A 24,097-nucleotide genomic window follows, 5' to 3' on the forward strand; every position below is an offset into this window, starting at 1 on the left:
TAGAGAACTTTTGCAGACCTGCACATTATTAGCTATTTAGGTACAATCAAGGGTGTACGGGAATTTACTCCGGGTTGCATTCCATACACATTGAGGCCGAAGGGTGTTTTGAATACAACCCGGGGTAAATCCACGTATACCCATGATTAGACCTGGATGACGAATTTATTTCCCATGTAAACCAAATAGATTTGTTTCCCATGTCCAATCAAGAAGTTATTACACTTTCAAGATATACCATGTAAGCGTTGATGCATTGTGAAGTCACATTTAATGCATTCTGACGTCACGCTATTTATCTCCAGCTCAAGTCAGGTGAACGGAAATATACATCCGACTTATAGTCAATAAAATGTACCTGTGCTATCTATACAGCAATTATATGATGCTAACAAATGATAGCGAAAAAAATATTGATATTCATAATGTGTAAAAATGCGTTCGTTTATAACCCACGTATTGTAACCATACGATTGAGGGATTTACATAAGTCGATCGTAGTTTGAACAATTAAAATGTCACACTACTTCAGATAGTGTACTATCTTTACTTTGAACAATACAGTTTTACAATTTTTCAAAATGCTGTCATAGAAATGGTTGCATGGTGGTAAGAAAAAATTAATGTGATGAAACCGGTACTCTTTTATAACACTTGTATCATTACATGACAACTGGTTATTATAACATATCTTTTCCCTTGGTAGTTTTTTTGACATAAATAATGATAAAGTAAAAGATCAAAAGACAAAGAAAGTTGTTTTTTTTTCAATTCGTGTTTACACGTCCACAAACACTTCTTGAATTCAGGGTCTTGAGTTTGTATTTTTTGAAAGACAACCTTACACAAATATACTAGATATGTAACTATACTACACTAAAAGTAAGTTCTTTGTCATGACCTAACAGATGAAAACAACACCCTTACGAGTAGATTCTTGGGATTTTCAATCTACGTATCGAAAACCACCCACAGAAAGGACTGGAAACTGTGTTTCAAGGACAACAACTATACCAGAGCCACAATACCCAACCCTCTCAGTGTAACATGCCTTATGCACGGGAGATATGTCATATACTACAACAACAGAACTCATCGTCCCTTCCCTGCTGGATATTCCACTTACGCCTTTAACGAACTGTGTGAGGTTGAAGTTTATGGTAAGATTTAAAGAATCACACGGAAAAATACAAAGCAGATTTAGAATTTTTTAAAAGGTGCACCTTAAAGGTTTTTATTGCATAGTTATATGGAGCGTGAACTTTTGGAGAAGTGTCAAAGCTAGTGTTGCATTGTGTGAATCTTTGGAAATTTTTCGAATGAATTCGTTTTTAAGAATAATTGTTAGCTTTTCTTTTACTCTGTAACAGACCCTATTCTACGACATGTTTATTATTATTTTGAAACATGGATTTTGATTTTATTTGAACTTCGTAAAATCATCGTTATACAGTGCTGCTATCCTGAAAGTTGACAAGGATAGGATGCAGGATGCACGATACATGATAGAAATATAAAAGTTATATTCTATCCTATCCTACCCTATCCTATCCTATCCTGCATCCTGTAGCCAATCGGATTCGAGTATAAATTTTAGAGTTATTTTGCGAAACGAAAATTGGCTTAACAATGTATTTTCAATGTCAATTAAATACGTTTTACAAGTTAAACTATTTAAAGTAGTCCGAGTATTGCACTACGTCATAATACGGATTTTACAATATTGGTTCGACTTTTACAAAGCGTTTTAGATACCCAGTACTGATTTTGCTCTACGTCGCTGTTGTAAACAGTGGCAATAATCATCAATTAGAACGGTAATAGATGTATTCTATGAGAGATAGAAATTATTAATGTTGAGAAACTCGATTCTGTTAAAGTAAAATGAAAAACGAAGTTTCTGATTAACCAGGATCTCAGGCATGCTTATATTTTCTTTGTTTTGATGCCACCCCCCCCCCCCCCCCCGGAAATTTTATTTTTCTTTTACTAAAACTGGTTTAAATTTAGAGACAGAAGCTGTTTTGAATTTAATCTATCGTCAATTAATTAATGTTTAAATGATATCTAACATTGTTGACAGATCTAGGCAGAAAACTGTGGCAACATGTGATTTTTACGGATTTTTTCGCCAGGGTCTACTTGGTTTAGAGTTTATAGCGTAAAAAGTAATCCGTCAACATATAATTTTTTTTTTATCAAATCTTTTCTCTAAGATGTCAATCTATAAAATAAACACCATGAATTTAAGTTTGAGTTCATAAAATAGTTAAAAAATTACCAAACGCGATACTAGCATTATATTTTTTGTATTCTGTTTTGATACATCAGGTCCAATGATTGAGCCCATTTAGTGCCGAGTATAGGACTACCTTAAGAATAATTATTTTATCAAGAACGCGGTGCATAACATTGATGCGCGCTAACATTTCGGCGCTACATCTTTGTCAATTCGTACGCAAGTACGGAGTTACTGCGAGAATTCGATGCAACATTTGACAACGTCAGAAATAGACTTCTGTATTAACTTCCGTTAAAGTCTGCAAAGTAATAAAAGCTTGAATTCATAAACGACCAATTCGGCATTTTAAAAAATAAACATGTAAACAAGAAACAGAAACTGCTTCACGTTTCATATAATTTCTTCGATGCCTAATAACTGGGACGCATATTTCTGTCCGATATTAACCTAGATATATCGAATTAATAAATGTTAGCTAGCTATAAATGCTTAAAAATAACTCCGAGTGGTTTAACTATAAACGATATAAACTTCCTAAACGAAATACCTATTTCCAGATCGTGTTTGCATTTATCGCCGAACGAATCACTCGAATAATGATAATTACGCTCAGTTATATGTGATAACAAAATAATTTGATAAAAAAAATGTGACTAAACAGTTCCTAAATAAGTGCATCGAAGTTATTTATCTGTTTTTTATGCATAAATACAATAAGATAAAAAATCGAATCACTTACCTGTTTGTTTACGTTATTGTGTCTATCCCGCATACGATTTAATTTTACCGTAGCACAGGTAAGTAAGTTATCCCGCTCGAAGAATATTCGGTTTTAAGATTTAATTATTCAATTTGAGTACTACATGAATTGATATCATCATTTAACTCTTAGATTTCGTTTCATTTAACTTGAATTTCTATATTTTGAAGGTATTGGATAGGATAGGATAGGATAGAGCTTATTTGCAGGATCGGAGGCAGGATACAGGATATAGGATAGGATAGGATAGTTTTGTCAACTTTCACGATAGCAGTACTGTATAAAATCATCGTTAACAACCAACCATAAGAGTTTAAGGTGGTTGTTGTACTAACCATGAACAGATCTTTGTATAAAAATATAAGCGGTCATTAACTTTCAAAGTTTAAATATGGAAGTTGTCTTTTCTTTATGGCTAAAAATTGTACCTGAAATTTGTATGAAGATAGAATAGGTAATTCGTTGACAACTTCAATTTCTTTAAAAACATTTTGATTGTCTAAAATTGTGTATTAAAATCAATGACATATGTTTAAAAATGTTCTGATGAAATGTCCTCGTCCACGTTCATTGTCATACTTTTGAAGTACATGCACAGAGAAAGTATCATTTTATTCCAACTAGGAAATGCTTAAAATTTAGTTCAGATAAAACACACAAAGTTTTAACTCCTTTAAAAAAATCTTAACGTTAACATCAAGACCAATTATATTTAGGAATCATCAGTTTTTAGTATGAAAATCAAAAAATATTACCATAACCATTAAGTCGGTCTAAAATGTTGAGTTATAAGTTTCGGTTTTTTTCCTAGGTTGTCTGAAATTAGGGTATTACGGAGAGAACTGCTCCACACCCTGCCCAGAAAACTATGAGAATGGAGATTGTGACATTGTAGATGGGACCTGCATTAGCTGTGTTCCGGGATATAGAGGATCTATGTGTAACAAAGGTAAACGCTACATTTTTTTTTACTGATAAAGGTTCATGTAAGCCTTCGATGTGTTTATGGCATAGACAAGCCAGCATATGCATAACTATCCTTTTCCTTGTTCAATTTCACTTCAAAACTTCTTATTAATCATCTCGGGAATAATTACAAATATTAAAACGATTTCATCACTGTTTGAAATTGTTTTGATAAAATCTTTTTTGCATTGATTTTAACAGCATGTGAAGGCAAATATGGGATGAATTGTAGTAAAGTCTGTGGCGCTTGCTACGAAAAAGAACAATGTGACTTCAAAAATGGTACTTGTCCAAGTGGATGTGAGGACGGGTATAAAGGGAGACAATGCAAAACTGGTAACGAAAAAATAGTACATTCAGGCTTATGTAGAATGAACATACACAGTTGTAGATACATGTACAATTCAAATAGACTTCATTATATTCATACTCAATTTCAAATTATGTTCATCTTTTGTACATTAAGTAAACCGATTTAAAATCCAAATAGAAAAGCATGCCAATATATGAGTTTTAATGGCTATTAATACATATGTTTAAAAAATGAATTGAATTGAATGAAACATATTGAATATACACATTCATTGAGGAACATACACTACTGAATTCAAAATCCACTGATATTCCCAAATATTGACTGACATTGTCTGACATCCACTGTACATTGACTGTACCTCACTGTACATTTCACTGACTTCCACTGTACCCCACTGTACCCCACTGTACATTTCTACTGAACAGCACTGTATCCCACTGTACACCACTGTACAGTCCTACTGACTTCCACTGTACCCCACTGTACGCCACTGTACAGGGCGCTGACCAGCACTGTACCCCACTGTACGCCACTGTACCAGGCACTGACCATCACTGTACCCCACTGTACGGCACTGTACTATTAATTTGAGAAAAAATCAGATTTTTAAATCTTCAGTATATTTTTTTTCTTCGATATTTATTTTTATTATGCTGTATATAGCATTATCATTATGTATACAGATAACTTGACAGAAGAATGTAACAGGTCGTTAAATCTATTAAATACGTTTTCTTTATTAATAAAAGTCTATTGTCATTGAATGTTATGATCATAAAATTATGATAATTTCCCTAGCTATAAGGTTAAAGTATTGAATTTTACACGTTGAATCTGATTATTAAAAATGTACATGTCATTATGTTCATTCTGCCATGTCATTCGAAAATACCCCCCCCCCCCCAGCAAGGTTACATAATCATTTCTTATTGATTATATATGACACAAGCCCTCGTTTAAATGATCGAGTTGTTAATTCTCTGTGTCTCATAAGCTGTGTTTTAGCCACTAAAAACAGTCAATTAAACACAGAATCCACAAAATATATCCATGCTTGTTTTTTTTTTTGTACACATGTCCAAATATCATGACTGCCCGCTTGCCTACACAGGTACATTTTGTGCGAGTTAATAGCTCATTTGTTAATTGATTTCTTTTGATTAAAATATTTAAATATACATTGCAAATGTCGGGTTTTAATTTTACAAAATAACACCTACTGCAGAATACATTATAGATTTTCAACATAATCAGTGACATATTAAGCGGTAATTAACTGTATCATTAATTTCAGCAAGAAATGGAAGGATTTAAATCAAGGAAGGTTGTAACATGTTGTAATATGCGTAGCTGTACAGTTTTCTTAATATATGATTTACTTTTGAATGTTTAAGAAATAAGATACATGTATATAAAATGCCCTACGCTACACACTTGTTTGTATGAGAGAGAGAGAGAGAGAGAGAGAGAGAGAGAGAGAGAGAGAGAGAGAGAGAGAGAGAGAGAGAGAGAGATTACAGGTATATCACTTTCTGACAATATTGTATTGGTGTCATTTGCAAGCGTAGAAAAGTTCACAATAAAATCTATGTTGGAAGTGGCGGTTGTGATGCCGTAAGGGATTTTAACGTGCTTATACCTTTCTGACTCGGGGCCTCAAGTTTTAGCACTAGAAAATTCATGAGAGAGAGAGAGAGAGAAGAGAGAGAGAGAGAGAGAGAGAGAGAGAGTGTGTGAGAGAGAGAGATCCATTTATCAGAAATCGATTAGAATAATAAGAAATTGGTTGTCTATTAATCCGCTTCTTTTACATATCGATTATTTTTCTTTATGTCTTACGTTTATTTTTGCCAACCAACTCCGTGGTTTTAGAAAAATATCTGCAAACTTAAAGTCGAAAAATGAAATGTAATTATATGGATAATATCACCCCCCCCCCCCTGTTTCTTTCCGAATCCACTTGATACCCCTTGCAGTACTGTGTTATGTCGAAACAATTCATGTTAAGCAATCGGTTATAAAAATTGATGCATTTTTATTAAATTTTGACCTCGATGTGTAATCACTATTAAATAGATATAATAAATCCCACTTTTGTGCAAACATTACATGAAACTAGTCCTACATGTAAGTAAATTATAATAATCTTTTAAGACAGATATTAAATGATTATGATCCTAATGCACCCAGCAACCATAATGAATTTTTTTAATCAAAAGTGAAAATTCAGATTTTTTGTTTTAACAGTGTATTTCCCCGACGTTTACATCTATTTATTCCTAGGCCCCAACACATATACACAGGTGGTCAGTTTTCACACCTTGACACAGTCACCCGGCTTTGTGTATAGTCTGAGCCTTTCTGTTAGTTCCGGGTGTTTCGTTGTTCCCAGACAGACAAAAGATTTTTTTCTATAGACATACACAAAGTAGGACACAGTACACTGTCGATATAAAATATTACTGTTTAGCGTTGACTTTCAATTATTAAGAATTTTTAAGACAATCATTGAATAACGAACTTCAAATCATTTGAATCCATGGACATTATCCCGAAACTAAAGATAAATACATACTTTAATTTTTTAAATGCCAATATGTAGATTTAGCCGCTGTCAACATTACTACATGTTACCGGTAGTACTTTATTTAAATACTAAAATATTCGTACGTTAGCATGGAGAGAGAGAGAGAGAGAGAGAGAGAGAGAGAGAGAGAGAGAGAGAGATTTTATAGAAGATTTGAAATGTTTGTTATGATACAATATACTGGTTTCAGTCAATGAAGAACAAAACAGAAGAAAAAACGAAAGATCGTTTTAAAAGCCGAACTTTTTTACCGGGTGGCAAATCTCAGGTGAGGGCGTGGCTTAATTTCTTGAGGTGTGAAAGCCTCCGGGGCTGGAAGTCTACATGCGATCGTGAACGCTGCTAATCACTATACACAGGAAGCAAATATTACACAAGATATAAATAATTAGTCAGAATTCGTCGTAATTTGAATATCTTTTTGTTTTAATGACCATACGACGCGATTTTATACGGAGATGTCGTCCGAGCACGTGTGTAAAGCACAATTAAAAAAATTCAGTAAACTAATTCTGCTTTAAAGATTTAACTCAGTTCATTGTGTTTAGCACTTGACATTGTTTAAGACGTTAATTTTAACAAATATAATTGTATAAGAAAACCATACGATCAGTGAAAATATTCACTTGAATGTAAAGGCAGCCATTATACGATGACAACTAATGGACTTCGTTTTCCATGGAGTGACGTTTTCGTGCAACAAGTTCCAATTGAGTGTATAATCAGGAAATACAGCTTTAATAGCTTATAAGTTTGTTTTAAAAAAGAAAATTTTGTATGCATGTTTTGGGCTGCATGCGCATTCATCGTCGTGAAATTTATTAGGTCATATACATTCAACATGATTCAAAAATAAATTGCGTATTTTCAATTAATGAATAATAAAACTATTTTTCTCATTTATCCGACCCTTACACAATTCACTTATTACGGAAAGAGAAAATAAACATGTTTGCCTATTAATTAAGGTGTCGCTTATAATTGAAGAGATGCTAAAATTAAATTGTGATGCAGCAAAAATATTGCGCGGGGGGGGGGGGGGTGCTTATGTATGCCTTCCTGACTTTGGAGGAGAATAGTTACAAATGAGAATGAGAGATGGGGAGGAGGGATGGAGGGAAGGAGGGGGTGTATTTTTTCTTATTAAAACTATGTCACTACATGTATATCATGGGAACATTTTTAGCTGTGCAAGAGAAGATACATGTAGATGTATTACATGTGCTGATAATGAACAGTGTTCAAATTCAAAAGTATATAAATAATAGTACCGTAATAGGGTAAATGTTCGTTATCACCATATTTCATTTTTAATTTAACACAATACTTATTTTGATATCAGCGACTGGTGGGGGGGGGGAGGATTTATAAATGTTTAACATGTTTAATATCCGACTTGATTTAAATAATAAAAAAAAGCATCTAAAATGATTAATATAAAGAGTATTTCGTTTATTCATACATGTAATGTTTTTAAAACAATATATTTCAGATGGATTTAATCATCTAAAGACCACAAATACCCTTATAAGGGAATTACATAATATCTTGAACAAGGTGTCAGACTGACAATTTACAAGGTTGAATATTGGGACATTCACACCTTTTGATCTACTGAAAGTATGTATACTATACACAGATACTGACTCGCTGATCTTCCTGTGAAGTAAAACTTCAAAGACATTTTAAAGTCCAGACCAGTTATCTTTTCTCTTTTGAAAAAAAAGTCAGTATATTGAGCAATATGGTGGAATTTTTTTTATCGTTTAAAAAGTTGTCCCTCCTCCACATATATGTTACATTGAAGTTTTAAAATTCAGATAATTTAAAACTATCTATAAATTGTAATTCATAGTTTTAAATTCTCTTAATTTTAAAACTTTAATGTAACATATATACTAATATTTATTTGACAATATTGATTAAATGAAATTCATTGTAAAAAAAAAATCAACTAGATATTTAGTTACTAAAACATTGATTTTGAAATATATAAAAGTATTTTCCCCATTTTACTGAATAAGTTGCTATATTTTGTATGATAATTGGATTCCGAGTTTTTAGATAAATACATGCGTGGATCGGAGGATTGGGGGGGGGGGGGGGGGGGGGGGGTCAGAGGATAATTTAATTTTTTTTTAAACTTACATAGTACAACTATTCAAAATATGTCTAAGCTCCCCCAGAAAACAAGTATCCCTGCCCTTTCCCTGGAAAGAATTCTGACCGCGCATGTAATTATATATGAACTTAAAGAAATTGAAGCCCATTTTATCTCTTGTAAGCAATAGGAAAGAATCAAAACAAATCCAGATTTTGGTCTCAAATAAAGTAAATATTCAATTCATTGTTTAAACATAATAACTTACAAAAACATACTAGGTACAGTGGGTTACAGTGGTGTACAGTATTTGTCAGTACCCTGTACAGTGGTGTACAGTGGGGTACAGTGCTGGTCAGTGCCCCGTACAGTGGTGTACAGTGAGGTACAGTGCTGGTCAGTAGGTAGGTACTGTGCTGTCCAGTGGAGTACAGTGGAGTACAGTGGCTCTGTACAGTGGGGTACAGTGGGATACAGTGTGGTACAGTAGCTCTGTACAGTGGGTGTACAGTGGATTTACAGTAGGGTACAGTTGTTATACAGTAGATGTCAGACAATGTCAGTCAATTTTTGGGAATATCAGTGGATTTTGAATTCAGTAGTGATAGATCATGCAATGTAGGCCGAATGGAATGTATTGCTGGATGTATCTTAGACATTTTGATCCATTTTCTATGATTCTGATGCCTGTTCAGCAGAGTGGGTGCTCGCGAGCACTCACCAAAATGTGTGTTACAAGTATAGGGAGTTTTGAAGATCGCTCGCAAGAACCTGTTCGCCTGAATACGCAAAGCGGTCTCCTTTTGCATATTTTTTTTTCACTAAACCTCTCTTTTAAACTTTCTTTTCTTATCTAAATTTTACACGACGTGTATTCTTTTTTTTAAAATAAGAATTCCAAATATATGAGGAGAGAATTGGAAATTTAAATTTCATAGTAAAATAAACATAAACAAAAGGTTGATTTTAGGAAGTTACATTAAATTCTGATTAGCCCATATCTATTTAAAATCTACTCACTTAAAGCTATATCCTATTAACTTTGAGCATTATTTGATAACTAATCGGAATCTGACATTGTAATAAAATATGATACGATGTGATATTGTCATGTTTTTAAGTGATAAAAACTGTATATATCATCACTGTCTCGTTAATGTTCATCCAGTTTCAAACTTTTATCAATGATTCCAGAAATGATACTATGAGATATTGTACCCGATAAAGCCCAGACTGTTTAGCTCACCTGAGCTGAAAGCTCAAGTGAGCTATTCTGATCACATTTTGTCCGTCGTTGGTCCGTCCGTCCATCTGGTGTAAAACTTTTCACATTTTCAACATCTTCTCCAGAACCACTGGGCCAATTTCAACCAAACTTGGCACAATGCACCCTTGGGCAAAGGAGATTCAGAGTAGAAATTAAGAACCACACCCTTTTACAAAGGGAGATAATTAGGAATTATTGAAATTTTTTGAGAAATCTTTAAAAATCTCCTTCTCAAGAACCATTTAGCCAGAAAAGATGAAGCTTGTGTGGAAGCATCCTCAGGCAGAGTAAATTCAAGGTTGTGAAAAGCATAAACCCTGGGGGTAGGATGGGGCCACAATGGGGGAGAGGGTCGAATTTTACATAGGAATATATAGAGTAATTTTTAAAAAGTATTCTTATCAAGAACCATTTAGCCAGAAAAGATGAAGCTTGTGTGGAAGCATCCTCAGGTAGAGTAAATTCAAGGTTGTGAAAAGCATGCACCCCGGGGGTAGGATGAGGCCACAATGGGGGAGAGGGTCGAATTTTACATAGGAATATATAGAGAAATTTTAAAAAAATCTTCTCAAGAACCATTTGGTCAGGAAAGCTGAAACATATATGGAGGCGTTCTCAGGTATTGTAGATTTAAAATTGTGAAAATCATGACCCCCGGGGGTAGGGTGGGACAACAAATGGGGGGGGGGGCGGAATTTACATAGGAATATATAGAGAAAATCTTTGAAAACCTTCTTCTCAGAAACCAATCAGCCACGAAAGATGAAACTTATGTGGAAGCATTCTCAGGTATTGTAGAATCAAAGTTGTGAAAATAATGGTGGTAAGGAGGGGCAAAAATAGGGGGTCAAATATTTTCATAGGAGTATATTGTGAACAGTCTTTTAAAATCTTCTTCTCAGAAACTAATCAACAAGAAAAGCTGTTACTTGTGTGGAAGCATTGTCAGGTTCTGTATATTCTAGTTTGTTCAAATCATGACCCCAGGGGTAGGATGGGGTCACAACTGGGGGGGGGGTGAGCAAATTTTTACGTAGGAATATCTGAAGAAAAATCTCAAACTCTTAAGTAAAAAAACCTAGAAAAGCTGTAACTTAAGTGAAAGCAACTTCACATAGTTTGGATTCAAATTCGTAAAAATCAAAATTTTGAGGAGTAGGTTGGGGCCACATTGAGGATCTATTTGTGCAAAGGAAAGCATTTTACTTATTCACAAAAACTGAAACGTTATCGTGTAAGGTTTTACTTATATGCAAGCATTGCTGATTCTTTAAAATTATTTAGACTTTAGCCCCTGGATGATTCTTGGGCCTCACAAGGGGTTCAGAGTGTGGTGTAGGTTTATATCCTGTTTATAAACAATTGTTTAAAGTCTTTTTGAGAACTGCAATGCTCAACATATTATGACTATAAAATCATGTGGGACTTGATCATAAACACAAGAACATGGGGAGGGGGTGGACTTTTATTTATACAGGATCTACATGTAATATTCCACATTGTCCACATATTTTTATTATAAATCCATTAAGCGTATTTTCTGCATGCCTATTGTTGCTCAGATGAGCGATGTGGCCCATGAGCCTTTTGTTTGAAGTTAGTTAACGAAGTTTGATATTCGTTTTTTTTTACTTGTAATGTCAGTTTGCAACAACAACACGTATGGACCTAATTGCTCAAAGACATGTGGACATTGTATCTACCTGTACGGAGAAAAATGTAACCACGTGACCGGTCAGTGTCCTCGTGGATGTGCTTCCGGCTTTCAAGGAGACCTTTGTGTTGAATGTACGTTCATTTCATCAATTCAATTTATGTTAACTTATTCAGTATCCTTTGTGCATGCGAAACATTTTATCTCCAAACCATGAGAAAAAATATGAATATCTACCTGTAAATGTTATTAGCGTATTTCATTTTTTTATTCAGCAAGAGATGAATTTAAGAACAAGACAACGGTTGCATGGCCAACGTATAATGGTATGATTATTTAACAGCATTCATGTAATAAAAAATGTAATAAAAAAATTTCCAGTTCCATTTAGTCCAACTAGGAGATGCTTAAAATTTAGTTCAGATAAAACACACAAAGCTTTAACTCCTTTAAAAAATCTTAACGTTAACATATTATATATTATCATGATGTACTGAAGATAATATAATATAATGAACTATAATGAAATATGATGTAATATAATTTAATATAATAATTGTACTATTAAGACCATTTATATTTAGGAATCTAGGAATCATCAGTTTTTTTGTGTGAAAATCAAAAAATATAACCATAACCATTAAGTCGGTCTAATACGTTGAGTTATATGTTGACTTATATGTTTCATTTTTTTTTTCATAGGTTGTCTGAAATTAGGGTATTACGGAGAGAACTGCTCCACACCCTGCCCAGAAAACTGTGAGAATGGAGATTGTGACATTGTAGATGGGACCTGCAATAGCTGTGTCCCGGGATATAGAGGATCTATGTGTAACAAAAGTAAACACTACATTTTTTTTACCGATAAAGGTTCATGTAAGCCTTCGATGTGTTTATGGCATAGACAAGCCAGCATATGCATATATATCTCTTTCTTTGTTCAATTTCATTTCAAAACTTCTTATTAGTGATCTCGGGAATAATTAAAATTTTTATAACGATTTCATCACTAATTGTTTGAAATTGTTTGGATAAAAGCTTTTCTTGCATTGATTTTAACAGCATGTGAAGGCAAATATGGGATGAATTGCAGTAAAGTCTGTGGCGCTTGCTACGAAAAAGAACAATGTGACTACAAAAATGGTACTTGTCCAAGTGGATGTGAGGACGGGTATAAAGGGAGACAATGCAAAACTGGTAACGAAAAAATAGTACATTCAGGCTTATGTAGAATGAACATGCACATGACGCTTGTAGATACAATTTTATATATAGACTTATTTTATATTCTTACTAAATTTCAAATTATGTTAATCTTTTGTACATTAAGTAAACCGATTTAAAAGCCAAATAGAAAAGCATGCTAATATATGAAGTATTTTAATGGCTATTAATACTTATGTTTAAAAAATGAATTAAATTGAATGAAACATATTGAATATAAACATGCATTGAAGAACATAGATCATGAAATATAGGCCGAATGGAATGTATGCCTGTATGTAGCTTAAACATTTTGATCCATTTTCTATGATTCTGATGACTGTTCAGCAGAGTGGGTAAACGCAAGCACTCACCAAAACTTGTATCACAAGTATAGGGAGTTTTGAAGATCGCTCGCAAGAACCTGTTCGCCTGAATACGCAAAGCGGTCTCCTTTTGCATATAATCTTTTTTCACTAAACCTTTCTGTTGAATTGTCTTTCCTTATTTAGATTTTACACGACGTGTATTCTTTTTTTTTAAAATAAGAATTCCAAATATATGAGGAAAGAGTTAGAAATTTAAGTTTCATAGTAAAATAAACAAAAACATAGAAAGGTTGATTTAAGGAAGTTAGATGAAATTCTGATTAGCCAACATCTATTTAAAATCTACTCACTTAAAGCTATAACTCATAAATGTTAAGCATTATTTGATAAATTATCGCAATCTGACCCTGTAAATAAAATATGATTCGATGTGATATTGTCATGTTTTTAAGTGATAAAAACTGTATATATTTGTTCCATCACTGTCTCCTTAACGTTAATCCAGTTTCAAATTGTTGTCAATGATTCCAGAAATGATACTATGAGATATTGTGTCCGATAAAGCTCGGACTTTTTAGCTCACCTGAGCTGAAAGCTCAAGTGAGCTATTCTGATCACATTTTGTCTGTCGTCCGTCCGTCCGTCTGTCTGCCGTCCGTCCGTAAGTTTTTCAAATTTTCAACATCTTCTCCAGAATCGCTGGGCCAATTTCAACCCAACTTGGCACAATGCACCCCTGGGCAGAGGAGATTTAAAGTAAAAATTAAGAACCACAGCCCTTTACAAGGGGAGATAATTAGGAATTATTGAAAATTTTTGAGAAATCTTAAAAAAATCTCCTTCTCAAGAACAATTTGGCCAGAAAAGCTGAAACTTGTATGGAAGCATCCTTAGGTAGTATAAATTCAAGGTTGTGAAAAGCATGACCCAATGGGGTAGGGTGGGGGTTCGAATTTTACATAGGTATATATAGAGTAAATCTTTAAAAATCTTCCGCTCAAAAACCATTTGGCCAGGAAAGCTGAAATTTGTGTGGAAGCATTCTCGGGTAGTGTAGATTCAAAATTGTGAAAATTATGACCACTGGGGGTTGGTGGGGTGTTGAATTTCACATAGGAATATATAGAGTAATTGTTTAAAAATCTTCTTCTCAAGAACCATTTGGTTAGGAAAGAATAAACTTATGTGGAAGCATCTTCAGGTTGTGTAGAATCAAAGTTGTAAAAATCATGACTCCTGGGGGTATAATGGAGCAACAATAGGGGTCAAATTTTTACATAGAAGTATATAGTGAACAGTCTTTTAAAATCTTCTTCTTAGAAACTTATCAACCAGGAAAGCTGTTACTTGTGTGGAAGCATTGTTAGGTTGTGTAAATCCACGGTTAATCAAATCATGATCCCCGGGGGTAGGATGCCGCCACAACGGGGGAGAGGGCAAATTTTCACGTAGGAATATCTGAAAAAAAATCTTAAAATCTTCTAAAAAAATCATTTGCCTAGAAAAGCTGTATCTTAAGCAAAAGCAACTTCAGGTAGTGTGGATTCAAATTCGTAAAAATCAAAATTTTGAGGAGTAGGTTTGGGCCACATTGGGGATCTAGTTGTACAATGGAAAGCATTTTATTCATTCACGAAAACTGAAATGTTATCATGTATGGTTTTACTGATATGCAAGCATTTTGACATATTGCTGATTCTTTAAAATTGTTTAGACTTTAGCCCCTGGACGATTCTATGGCCTCACAAGGGGTTCAGAGTGTGTTGTAGGTTTATATCCCGTTTATAAACAATTGTTTAGGATCTTGTTGAGAACTGCAATGCTCAACATTATATGACTATAAAATCATCTGGGAATGGATCATAAACACAATAATATGTGGGTGGGGTGTGGACTTTTATTTACACAGGATCTACATGTAACATTCCACATTGTCCACATATCTGTACGGAGAAAAATGTAACCACGTGACCGGTCAGTGTCCTCGTGGATGTGCTTCCGGCTTTCAAGGAGACCTTTGCGTTGAATGTACGTTCATTTCATCAATTCAATTTATGTTAACTTATTCAGTATCCTTTGCGCATGCGTAACATTTTATCTCCAAACCATGTGAAAAACTATGAATATCTACCTGTAAATGTTGTTAGCGTATTTCATTTTTTTATTCAGCAAGAGATGAATTTCAGAACAAGACAACGGTTGCATGGCCAACGTATAATGGTATGATTATTTAACAGCATTCATGTAATATAAAATGTAATAACAATATTCCAGCTCCATTTATTCCAACTAGGAGATGCTTAAAATTTAGTTCAGATAAAACACACAAAGTTTTAACTCCTTTAAAAAAATCTAAACGTTAACATATTATATATCATCATGATGTAATGAAAATTATATAATATAATATAATGAAATATAATATAAGATAATAAATATAATAATTGTACTATTAAGACCATAAATATTTAGGAATCTTCAGATTTTAGTATGAAAATCAAAAAATATAACCATTAAGTCGGTCTAATACCTTGAGCTACTTGTTTTGTTTTTGCTTTTTATAGGTTGTCTGAAAGAAGGGTATTACGGAGAGAACTGTTCCACACTCTGCCCAGAAAACTGTGAGAATGGAGATTGTGACATTGTGGATGGGACCTGCATTAGCTGTGTTCCGGGATATAGAGGATCTATGTGTAACAAAGGTAAACACTACATTTTTTTTTATGATAAATGTTCATGTAAGCCTTCGAAGCCCCGTAAATGAAATATGATACGATGTGATATTGTCATTTTTTAAGTGATAATAACTGTATATATTTGTTTCATCATTGTCTCCTTAATGTACATCCAGTTTCAAATTTTTGTCAATGATTCCAGAAATGATACTATGAAATATTGTGTCCGATAAAGCTCGGATGTTTAACTCACCTGAGCTGAAAGCAAAAGTGGGCTACTCTGATCACATTTTGTCTGTAGTCCGTCCGTCCGTCTATCAGTCCGTCCGTCCGTTTTCACATTTTCAACATCTTCTCCAGAACCGCTAGGCTTATTTCAAACTTGGCACAATGCTCACATGCGCAAAGGAGATTCAAAGTAAAAATTAAGAACCACACCCTTTTACAAGGGGAGATAATTAGGAATTATTGAAATTTTTTTAAGAAATCTTAAAAGAATCTCCTTCTCAAGAACCATTTGGCCAGAAAAGCTGAAACTTGTGTGGGAGCATCCTCAGGTAGAGTAAATTCAAGGTTGTGAAAAACATGACCCCTGGAGAAGGGTTGGGCCACGATGGCGGGGGGGGGGGGTCGAATTTCAAATAGGAATATATCGAGTAAATCTTTAAAAATCTTCTTATCAAGAACTATTTGGCCAGGAAAACTGAAACTTGTGTGAAAGCATCCTCAGATAGAGAAGATTCAAAGTTGTGAAAATCATGACCCCCGAGGGTAGTGTGGGGCCACAATGAGGTGTCGAATTTTACATAGGTATATATAGAGTAAATCTTTAAAAATCTTCCTCTCAAGAACCATTTAGCCAGGAAAACTGAAACTTGTGTGGAAGCATTCTTGGGTAGTGTAGATTCAAAATTGTGTAAATCATGACCCCCATGGGTAGGGTGGGGCCACAATGGGGTGTCAAATTTCACACAGGAATATATAGAGTAATTGTTTAAAAATCTTCTTCTCAAGAACCATTTGGTCAGAAAAGCTGTTACTTATGTGGAAGCATCCTCAGGAAGGGTAGATTCAAAGTTGTGAAAATCATGACCCTCAGGGGTAGGATGGGGCAACAATGGGGGGTGTCGGATTTTACAAAGGAATATATAGAGTAAATCTTTGAAAACCTTCTTCTCAGAAAGCAATCAGCCACGGAAGCTGAAACTTATGTGGAAGCACTCTCAGTTATTGTAGATTCAAAGTTGTGAAAATCATGACTCCTGGGGGTATGAATGGGCCACAATAGGGGGTCAAATTTTTACATAGGAGTATATAGTGAACAGTCTTTTAAAATCTTCTTCTCAGAAACTAATCAACCAGAAAAGCTGTTACTTGTGTGGAAGCATTGTTAGGTTGTGTAGATTCAAGGTTAATCAAATCATGATCCCCGAGGTTAGGATGCGGCCAAAACGGGGGAGGGGGCAAATTTTCACATACAATGTACGAATATCTGAAGAAAAATCTTAAAATCTTCTAAAAAAAACATTTTCCTAAAACAGCTGTAACTGAAGTGAAAGCAACTTCAGATAGTGTGGAATCAAATTCATAAAAATCTAAGTTTTGAGGAGTAGGTTCGGGCCACATTGGGGATCTGGTTGTACAAAGGAAAGCATTTTAAGTATTCACAAAATCTGAAATGTTATCATGTATGGTTTTACCGATATGCAAGCATTTTGACATATTGCTGATTCTTTAAAATTGCTAAGACTTTAGCCCCTGGACGATTCTTGGGCCTCACAAGGGGTTGGGAATGTGTTGTAGGTTTATATCCCGTTGATGAAAAATTGTTTAGGATCTTTTTAAGAACTGCAATGCTCAACATTATATGACTATAAAATCATCTGGGACTGGATAATAAACACAAGAATATGGTGGTGGGATGGACATTTATTTATACGGATCTACATGTAATATACCACATTGTCCAATTATTTTTATTATGAATCCATTAAGCGGATTTTATCATGTCTGTTGTTGCTCGGGTGAGCGATTTGGCCCATGAACCTTTGCTTTGAAGTTAGTAAACGAAGTTTGAAATTGCATTTCTTTTACATGTAATGTCAGTTTGCAACAACAACACGTATGGTCCTAATTGCTCTAGGACATGTGGACATTGTCTCTACTTGAACGGAGAAAAATGTAACCACGTGACGGGTCAGTGTCCTCGTGGATGTGCTTCCGGCTTTCAAGGAGACCTTTGCGTTGAATGTACGTTCATTTCATAAATTCAATTTATGTTAACTTATCAAGTATCCTTTGCGCATGCGTAACATTTTATCTCCAAACCATGTGAAAAACTGTGAATATCTACCTGTAAATGTTATTAGCGTATTTCAATTTTTATTCAGCAAGAGATGAATTTAAGAACAAGACAACGGTTGCATGGCCAACGTATAATGGTATGATTATTTAACAGCATTCATGTAATATAAAATGTAATAACAATATTCCAGCTCCATTATTTCTAACTAGGATATGCTTAAAATTTAGTTCACTTAAAACACACAAAGTTTTAAATCCTTTAAAAAAATCTAAACGTTAACATATTATATATCATCATGATGTAATGAAAATAATATAATATAATATAATGAAATATAATATAAGATAATAAATATAATAATTGTACTATTAAGACCATTTATATATAGGAATCATCAGTTTTTAGTATGAAAATCAAAAATTATAACCATAACCATTAAGTCGGTCTAATACCTTGAGTTATTTGTTTTGTTTTTGTTTTTTATAGATTGTCTGAAAGAAGGGTATTACGGAGAAAACTGTTCCACACCCTGCCCAGAAAATTGTGAAAATGGAGATTGTGACATTGTGGATGGGACCTGCATTAGCTGTGTTCCGGGATATAGAGGATCTATGTGTAACAAAGGTAAACACTACATTTTTCATAATGATAATGGTTCATGTAAGCCTTCGAAGGCTTGTAAATAAAATATGATACGATGTGATATTGTCATTTTTTAAGTCATAAGAGTTTCAAATTTGTGTCAATGATTCCAGAAATGATACAATGAGATATTGTGTCCGATAAAGCTTGGATGGTTAGCTCACCTGAGCGGAGAGCTCAAGTGAGCTTTTCTGATCATATTTTGTCTGTCGTCCGTCCGTCCGGTTGTCAGTCCGTCCGTCCGTCCGTCTGTCAGTCCGTCCGTCCGACCGTCTGTCGTAAACTTTTCACACTTTCAACATCTTCTCCAGAACTGCTAGGCTAATTTCAACCAAACTTGGCACAACGCACCCTTGGGCAAAGGAGATTCGAAGTAAAAATTAAGAACCACAACCTTTTACAAGGGGAGATATTTAGGAATTATTGAATTTTTTTAAGAAATCTTAAAAAATCTCCTCCTCAGGAACCTTTTTGCCAGAAAAGCTGAAACTTGTGTGGGAGCATCCTCAGGTAGAGTAATGTCAAGGTTGTGAAAAGCATGACCCTTCGGGGTAGGGTGTAACCACAATGGGGGGTCGAATTTTACATAGGAATATATCAAGTAAATTTTTAAAAATCTTCTTCTCAAGAACCATTTGGTCAGAAAAGCTGAAACTTATGTGGAAGCATCCTCAGGAAGGGTAGATTCAAAATTGTGAAAAGCATGACCCCCAGGGGTAGGGTGGGGCAACAACGGGGTGGGGGGGGTCGGATTTTACATAGGAATATATAGAGAAAATGTTTGAAAACCTTCTTCTCAGAAACCAATCAGCCACGGAAGCTGTTACGTGTGTGGAAGCATTCTCAGTTATTGTAGATTCAAAGTTGTGAAAATCATGACTCCTGGGGGTATGAACGGGCCACAATAGGGGGTCAAATTTTTACATAGGAGTATATAGTGAACAGTCTTTCAAAATCTTCTTCTCAGAAACTAATCAACCAGGAAAGCTGTTACTTGTGTGGAAGCATTGTCAGGTTGTGTAGATTCAAGTTTCTTCAAATCATGATACCCGGGGGTAGGATGGGGTCACAAAGGGGCAAATTTCTACGTATGAATATCTGAAGAAAAATCTTAAAATCTTCAATAAAAAAACTATTTGCCTAGAACAGCTGTAACTTAAATGAAAGCAACTTCAGATAGTGTTGATTCAAATTCGTAAAAATCAAAATTTTGAGGAGTAGGTTGGGGCCACATTGGATTTTATCATGCTTAATGTTGCTCAGGTTAGCGATGTTCCCCATGAGCCTTCTGTTTGAAGTTAGTAAACGAGGCTTGAAATTACAATTTTTTTTACATGTAATGTCAGTTTGCAACAGCAACACGTATGGTCCCAATTGCTCTAGGACATGTGGACATTGTCTCTACCTGTATGGAGAAAAATGTAACCACGTGACCGGTCAGTGTCCTCGTGGATGTGCTTCCGGCTTTCAAGGAGACATTTGTGTTGAATGTACGTCCATTTCATAAATTCAATTTATGTTAACTTATTCAGTATCCCTTGCACATGCGTGACATTTTATCTCCAAACCATGTGAGAAACTATGAATATCTACCTGTAAATGTTATTAGCGTATTTCATTTTTTTATTCAGCAAGAGATGAATTTCAGAACAAGACAACGGTTGCATGGCCAACGTATAATGGTATGATTATTTAACAGCATACATGTACTATAGAATGTAATAACTATATTCCAACTCGGAAAGTTAATCCATTTGCTCAATTTGTTTTAGTTTTGTTCATATGAAATCATATCAAAATGTAACATCATTGCGTTGATTAAAGTTTGCTAGCTCGAAATTACTAAAATAATTCAGAAAAATCCAACAAAATATGTAATAGATTTAAAATATAAAAGAGTGTGATGAAAACAATGTAACGTAAAATTTCCCTTCTTTTTATTTTTTAAATATATACATAATGTAGACATTTTTATGTATAAATATTTATAAATATAAACATGTATTAATATACATATTCTAAGACAACCAGTTAGATACTTTTAAATGTCTTCTCACTGAAAACTTATTCATTTATTTGTAGCATTAATATAAAAAATTAAGGAATTATACAAGATGTCTGTACGCTAATAATTGAAGTTTTTGAAGTTTTTGTATATTTGTTTACTTTTGTGATTGATAATGATAAAAAAATGAATTCACAATGTATTTTAAAAAGCATTCAGGGCATTATCTAAAACACCGTAAGGTTATCATTAATTTTACAAGAGTATTTAAATATTGGTTAGGAACGAGAAATTTGTTATTGATACGAACAACCGAAAAGAAATAAACATTACATATGGTAAAAAAAAACATGTATACATAATACGTGTAATATATAACATAACCCAATATTGAATTCTAAAATATGTGTACTAGTTTCTCGTAACTTAGCCAGGAACTAATTAGTAAAAACAATTTAATCTTAAAATGTCAATAAAAAAAATTGCAAATTAACAAACAAATACACAAAAACAATTTGAATAAGACGAACAAAAAATAGGAAATATCGTTAAGGAAGGAGTCTTTTCATTATCAAACATACTTCTTATAATTAGAAATACATGAAATTTTGACACAGTCAAACGGATCATATTACTTAATGATTCTATCAGTTTAATTAAATTTGACCTTTTTGTTTTCGGATAAAGGTCAGGTCAAGGTCACTACCTTTTTCCTCAACGTAAAGAGTGATAAAAAAAAGTGTAGCTCTTTATAGTTCTGTAGACATTTGTTTAAGATTTGAAGATTCAAATCTTCAATGAAATCATAGACCATGAGAGTGTCTATCAGCTTATACTACTATATTGGAATAAATATTTATACTAAAATTGATATTGCTTAGCCCGCATTTCCTCTAATTTTCTTAAATTTTGACGAAATTTTGATTATTTTTTTTATGCTTCCAATAATAAAATATTTCTAATTTTTATGTATTATGAAGACTTTATATAAAGATATAAATTGACAGAAAAGCTAATATATTGACCGTTTCATAAGAGAGAAAAACTGATTTTAGTGATTTTTTCACAAAAATCAATGTATAGATTGGGCGCTTTAAAAAGCTTATAAAAATGTTATTTGATAGGCAAATCATATTTTAAAAACATATTCTGAAACCCAAGTATCATATTATTAGTTCACATTAGTAAAAAAAAAATCCAACATTATTGTTATTGTTTTAAAAATGCTAAAACAGACTCATTATATATATATATAATCTGCAGCAATTCTGAATTGCGCAACATGTGATATTTTCCTACGCCAATATTACGCCAAAAATATAGTCCTTGTTCCATTCTAAACATTGATTACATTTTTCTATGCTAAGTTGTATGTGGTAAAAAAGAAAGAAAAATATACTATTTTAATTTCCTTTCATCTTGATTTAATGAACAATTAATCAAATTTACGTTTGACAAGTCGAAAACCAGAAAAAACTCCTTCCTTAAACCATTTCATATGTACATGCAACTGTATTGATAAGAGAAAATTATATATTATGGTACTTTTTTGCAGCACACGGTCCATCCGTTTCGCAATCTACAATTCAAGTTCCTGTTTATTCCATCGTCACCGTTGTCGTATTATTTTCAGGCAGTGCTATTCTAAACCTGATTTTCATGTAGGTTATATACTTAATCGGATCTTGTTTTACTTACGGAGGCTCGTTGGCCAACGTTTCAACCTTCAGATCTAGCAAACACTTTCAGATATTATTTGTTGAGCAATAGACTGTTATTCAGAAAAGAAAAAAAATCCATAAAATTTTATTTTGAATTTGGATACTTTCCCAAATGTTTATATAGAGATCTTCTTACATTAGATATCAATACAGTTTAAACATGGTCACTATCTTAGAGATCCCTCTTAATAGTGTTCCTGTTTATTTGTAACATTTGGAAATACCGTATGTCAATATTACAAGTATTACTTACCTTTCAGATCCAGAAAGGCCATTTTAAGATGTCGCAATCGAGACGAAAAGGTGGACGAATCTGTCGAAAAGTCGTATACATATGTCGACAGTATTTATGTTCTAGAAAACGGATGTGCCGCTCACCAAGAACTGGAGCATTTTGACAAAAATGAAAACGATTATATATATACTTATGTAGAATAGAACTGGAATTATACGGAATCTATGCTGCTATTATGAAGACAAGGTGCTTTTAAGAATATTTGTTATGTGACAATTCAAATACACTTGTTTAGAGCAATTGTTCAAAATATATTTTTTTAAAATTTTACTTAGACAAGGCCAAAAGAACGTTTAACTAATTCTGTTATAATGTTAGTCAAAGTGCTGAAAAGCGCTAACCCAGCTTGGCTACAAAGGATATTTACTTTGTGCAGGCTAAGTAAGAAATGAGACATTCATTGAAATTGTTGCACATTTCAAATTTAAATCAATTGAAAAACTTTTTAAGGCAGGGAGGGTCAATGTGGCGTTGTATATGTACTCATCAATATTTTTCCCTATTCAATTTATGTTTGATTAAGAAAAGAGAGTTTATGTTCTCTCTTTTTTAAATATACATTATGATTTATTATCTACACTATAGTTAATGCAAATTAAGGTTGAACACAACTTGTAAATAGACAATTGCCTTAAACATGGCATACAAAAGCCTTTGATTTAAGTTCACTTGATTTCACACCTGTTTCTTGTGTGCAACGTGTAAAAAACATTTGTTTGTCTAGTTTTTGCACTTTTATATTGTTGTTATACGTGCATTTTCTTAATAAGTTTATTTCAGTGACCATTATAATTGATGTTTTGAATTGAATTTTCTTGTGCATATGTATTGCATTTAGCTGGTATGTTGTTGCGTCTATTAAATAACTTAATTGCGAGGTAAAATAAACGTCAACACAGGTGAGATCTACAAAAAGTGCAAGCGTTTAGTCAGTTCCTTATATACGTGCTTGGGGAGAGTGGCGAGCACCAAAAACTATGTTTTTTTTACAGGTCGTCTTCAGCACTCAAAGGTGGAAAAACACATCAT

The 24,097-nt window shown here is 33.6% G+C and overlaps 1 pseudogene; it reads left to right on the plus strand.

The window, feature by feature from the left end:
* Nucleotides 1–23,412, plus strand: part of LOC128174544 (multiple epidermal growth factor-like domains protein 10) — a 293,920-nt pseudogene extending 270,508 nt beyond the window's left edge.
* The last annotated feature ends 685 nt before the right edge of the window (nucleotides 23,413–24,097 follow it).

This window comes from Crassostrea angulata, chromosome 2, assembly GCF_025612915.1.
Source record: "Crassostrea angulata isolate pt1a10 chromosome 2, ASM2561291v2, whole genome shotgun sequence".
Taxonomy (NCBI): Eukaryota; Metazoa; Mollusca; class Bivalvia; order Ostreida; family Ostreidae; genus Magallana; species Magallana angulata.